General features: G+C 38.3%; 1 protein-coding gene across 1 annotated transcript in view; it reads left to right on the forward strand.

The window, feature by feature from the left end:
* LOC107093574 (protein FAM196A-like) overlaps nt 1-5,324 on the forward strand; it is a 55,457-nt gene that overhangs the window by 20,878 nt on the left and 29,255 nt on the right. The gene's annotated exons all lie outside the window — the stretch shown is intronic.

Raw genomic sequence — 5,324 nt, forward strand, 5'->3', positions numbered from 1 at the left:
AAATATGCTCTTACACTCAATATCTCAACTGGTAATTTTGGTAGGAATGTATCAGGGATGGGCAGTGTGCTTGTCTGTATTTATGTATGGAAGGAGGGCCATATGCACTAGGGGGCCAGTGCCCCAGTAAAGCTTTGTGCCTAGCAACGCCCCTGCGAGGAAGTGTGTCCCTAGGCCAGTGTGTGCTGCTTACTCAGCCGGGATGTTGAGTGGGAACACCGGTTAACCGCAATCATGATGTTGACCAGTCGGTTATTATCTGTTAATTATCTTTACACAAAAAGTTCTTTTGAGATGTTTTACAGAGAGAAAGTACAACTCCAAACTTCAGCTTTGCAGCCAGTGTAACAAAAATAGCCCCCCTTTATCTCAATGTTGAACATCTACTTTAGAGGATTGTGGAGTTTGATCTCTAGGTAACTTCAGTAGCAATGTTGATCAGTTAGTCAGTCCTTACTGGTGTTACAACCCCTTTAACAAAGTTTAGTCATGGCACTGCGTGTCACATAAAAACAATGAAATAACCCCTTAAGCAGGTGTTATTTGTATCAAAATTACAATTTGTTTTACAATGTTGAAAAGGTAGGATACATATATAAAATATTTGAATGCAGTAAGCTTTAAGCTTCAAGGCCTCCAAGGCCAAAATAAATAGCCTAATTATGAAAGTAAAATTTCTCTGGCTTAGGGTAAACTTAAAAGTACAAAGACTGAGCTCCCTGCTTGACCACAAATGAAAAAGTGATAGAACAAATATGGCAGAGAACCCTTACAAGCTTTCGCTATGATAAAGGGGTGAAAAGTATCCTAATTAACTGATTAGCAAAAAAAAAGCTGTAATACATCCCAGCTGTGGCAGGAGCAAGGTAAACCTGAAACACAAAAAAAAATCCTTTAGTAATCCTTCCTGAAGAGAGTCCCCCTCCCTGGAGGACAGGAACTCCAAAAACTGGCCAATTAAAAAGTTAAAGTAAAAACTAGAAAGCACACCTTTTAAAGTAAATCTGTGTAGTAAATTGATCAAGATTATGTGCTTTTAAATATGTTTTTAGATTGGCACTTAAAGACCAGTCAGGCTGTCAGAGTAGTTGAGCTAATCTAGCAGTAGTGGCATTGGGAATCCCAATACAGAGTCATCAAACCTGGCCTGGGGCTCAGGGATTTCCCACTGCCTGTATTAGTTGTAGTTACTGAAAGTCAATGTAAACCATCCATGAGGTATGTGAGTAAAACTAGGAGTGACCAAATATCAACTGTAATGCTCGCCGGAAAGTTTTGACATTGTAGGTTAATGTAGGTATTATATTTCAACTTTTTGCTACAGCTTAAATAAAAAAGTTTCGAGTAATAAAGTAATGATCTGATAGAGCAATTCCACTTTTACTTGTGAAAAAAAGAAATTTACATTCTCAAAAGAATGGCCTTTCGTGTAGACAATTTTAATAGAGTTTAACCATTTATATACATGTAGAAATACGCATTTCTTTAGTTATATTTGACCAGATTACGGAGCTGGTTGACAGTTACCTTTGATATCTCTGCTCCTTTCTGTATATCTTCTTTTGATGGCCGCTCACAATAAGCCTGGTTCTGCTGAAGTTTTCTTTGTGCTAAAAGGGAGTTTTCCTCTCCACTGTCACTACAAGCATGATTGGTGTAAAGGAATGCTTTCAAGTCAATGAGTCGATGCAATCAATTGGTTTTCCTGAGATAGAAAACTTTGAACCAATCTGACTGCATTATCTGGTTGAATTGTATCTGTAAAGTTTCTTGAGATGACTTTTTTTTGTGAATTGGTGCTATATATAACTAATAGAATTATCTGCATTTTTTCTGAACTTACCTGTATAGACATAGCCACATTCAACCCTCTATATTAAATCCTACATCAAAGGAAAAAAATATGTCTGATCACGTATTATGTCTGTTTTTCGTCTAACTAAAAAGCTTGGTTAGAGCTAATGTTTAGGGGAAGCTTAGACTGCCTCTGTGTGGTGCTCTAGGTCACATGACTTATTCAGTGATAAGTCATGTGACTCTCAAGTTACAAAGACCAGTTTTTGAGAGGAGCAGCCCACAAGGTGCATCGATGCTCTTCAAGTGATGTATTTTGACCAGGAAATTGTGCAATATATCTCACACTCAGCTAATACCTGAGTCACAAATCACACAGGGCCACTTTAAAGGTCTTTACAATTTTATCTTTTACCTGTCTGCTGTTTTATTAGGTCTTCATGATGGTGTTTGTTCACTAATGTTCTTTCTTCAACCACTGCCTCCTTTATAGAAAAGCTGCATCCGTATTTAGTTATTAAATAACTATGGGGAATATTTGCATAAAAAATGTTGATACCCATGCCTTATGTCCTCCCACAACAAAATGATACTACATATTGAGCACACCTATCATGTAAAATAAAGTACACCGGCTTTGAGTTAGGAACATTTCAAAATGGGAACTATTGAAGTTGCTATTAATACTTTGGCTAGCCACTTTATTTAAGGCATCACCAGAGTTTGCTGATTGGCATGAGGAGAAAACTTAAACTACCATTTATCATCAGTCTGTTATTTAAGTTACGTTTGGATAAACAGATCTGATATTAATTCCTCTTGTGAAATTACTTGCAAACCTACAGCATCCTATAGTACAAGCAGCACTTTCTGTTTTATTTCTCCTGGAAATTACTCACAGTTTATCACATGTGGCCAGGGTATTTTAACTCCTTTTTTTATTTATTTTTTTTCACAACGTTTATGAATGTCAGAAAACGTTACTCAGAGGATATGCTTGTACTCATCCTCTTTCACATCTCCTTACATTTAATGAAGTTCTGGTGGAGACTTTGCATGACAAACAAAGGAAAGGAAGTACAAATAATTTAGCTATGTTTCACTTCTTTAAGGATTTTCTTCATAAACTTCAAGAAAATTATGCCAATTTTACTCATCGGTTTATTTGAAACTCCTATGTAATTTAAAAGACGGGCAGCTTTATGTTTTAAAGCTGTCACAATATTTAACATATAATAAAGGCTGTGAAAAAAAGGCATGGCTTAACAAAATGCTATTATTATGTAGTTGATAAATGGGAAACTTGTGCAATTCATCTCATTCTTCAGCATTTTAAAAATGGTACACACTGCATTGCAATATAAATTAAACATGAGACGTTGCTGAGACGTTGACCTTTGTTCTGGCATTATGCAGTGCTCAGGCAGAGCAGCAGGTATGTAGGCAGGGGATGTGGACAGTGAAGCTTAAATGTTGAGGGCAAACTGTGTCCCAGGACAGCTGATGAGAACAAACACCTCAGCTGTACATCCCCCTCCAAAAGTTTAAAAAGAACAGCTTAAAAAGCTAATAATTGTTGTGATAATACTATTTGTTTCATTTTACTGTAACAAGATTGGATATTCTACTGTAAATAGAGAAAGGCTATGTAAAATACATGGAATGATTATAATGTTGCTGTAAAGTAATAGGGAGAAGATGCTTAAATGAGAAGAATTAAAAGGCAAATTTGGGGTTGTACATCTTTGGAGTAGTCGTCGTCTTTGCACTGAGTTCCTGTCCTTGCTCACAGCTGTTGGAAAACAATTCATTTGACAACAGGGCAGGGGGGATGAACCCCTCAGCTCACATTAGCATTTTAGATCTGTGTAAAAGCAGATCTGTTTCATACTCAGATGAGGCCATCCCCATGCCATTGTGAGCAGGTGGGGTCGACCTCTACATGTCATCCATCAAGGTGAATGGCTACTATGAGAGCCCACTTTTACATGTATGGACTAAACATGAGCATTCCTGAATAATTCCCATATCACCAGTGATAGCTGCATAAAGGGACATGTTTAACTCACCAGTTTAGGTAAATATATCCAAGGGTATCAATACCCCCTCCTTGAACTTCCACCCTTAATATGAGGAATAGGTTTAGATTATCCTAAAGGCTTTGTTGTCGAAGGCTTAAATGCTCCTGGTAGGGTCTCTCAAGGCAAACAAGCTTTGGGTGATGGGTTAAACAATGAGCAGTTCAAGGATCCCTTATAAACACTTCAAAATCAGGCCAAGTGACATCACTGGGTAAGGCATTGCTGGGATCTCACCTCATAGCATTTTCACCAAAGTATTTCTGACCAGAAATACTTTGGTAAATCTTGTACTGTGCATGTGTGGATCTTGTGTGCTTGCGTGAGTAGTGCTGTGCATGCGTGGATCTTGTGTGCTTGCGTGAGTAGTGCTGTGCATGTGTGAATCTTGTGTGCTTGCGTGAGTAGTGCTGTGCATGTGTGAATCTTGTCCTGTTCATGTATGAATCACATATGTGTATTTGTGAAAATTGAGACTGATCTAGCTCCATACTTAACTTTTAGTGCAACAAACTCTCAAGAAGTTTAGTAAGGATCTCTGAATGATCCATTGTTGAACTAAATGACTGATGATAATAAATAGAATCCACCTGTGTGTAATCAAGTCTCACACACCAGGCAGATCTGAGATGCTGTTGTGGAGAAGCTTAAAGCCGGATTTGGATACAAAAGTATTTCCCAAGCTTTAAACATCCCAAGGAGCACTTTGCAAGTGATAATATTGGAATAGAAGGAGTATCAGACCACTGGGAATCTACGAAAACCCAGTCGTACCTCTAACTTTTCAGCTAAAACAAGGAGGAGACTGATCAGAGATGCAGCCAAGAGGCCCACTATCATTCTGGATGAAATGCAGAGATCTAGAGCTTAGGTGGGAGACTCTGTTCATAGGAAAACAATCATTCGTATTCTGCACAAATCTGGTCTTTATGGATGAAAGCCATTTCTTAAAGATATCCATAAAATGTATTGTTTAAAGTTTTCCATAAGCCACCTGGCAGACACGACAAACAAATGCAGCACAGCTCATCAACCTGAACACACCATCCCCACTGTCATAGATGGTGGTGGCAGCGTAATGGTTTGGGCCTGCTGTTCTTTAGTAGGGACAGGGAAGGGGGTAAAATCGATGTGAAGATGGATGGTAACATACAGGACTATTCTGGAAGAAAACCTGTTGGAGTCTGCAAAAGACCTGAGACTGGGACAGAGATTTATCTTCCGAAAAGGCAATGATCCAAAACATAAAACAAAATCTAATGGAATGGTTCACAAATAAATATTTCCAGGTTGTAGAATTGCCAAGGTAAAATCCAGACCTGAATCCAATTCAGAATCTGTGGAAAGAACTGAAAACTGCTGTTTATAGCACTGTCCTGCTGTTTGGCATAAAAGCAGCACAGCTTATCACCCTTAAAACACCAACCTCACAACCTCACAAAGGAAGAATGA

This window comes from Cyprinodon variegatus, unplaced genomic scaffold (assembly GCF_000732505.1).
Source record: "Cyprinodon variegatus isolate N-32 unplaced genomic scaffold, C_variegatus-1.0 Scaffold433, whole genome shotgun sequence".
Lineage (NCBI taxonomy): Eukaryota > Metazoa > Chordata > Actinopteri > Cyprinodontiformes > Cyprinodontidae > Cyprinodon > Cyprinodon variegatus.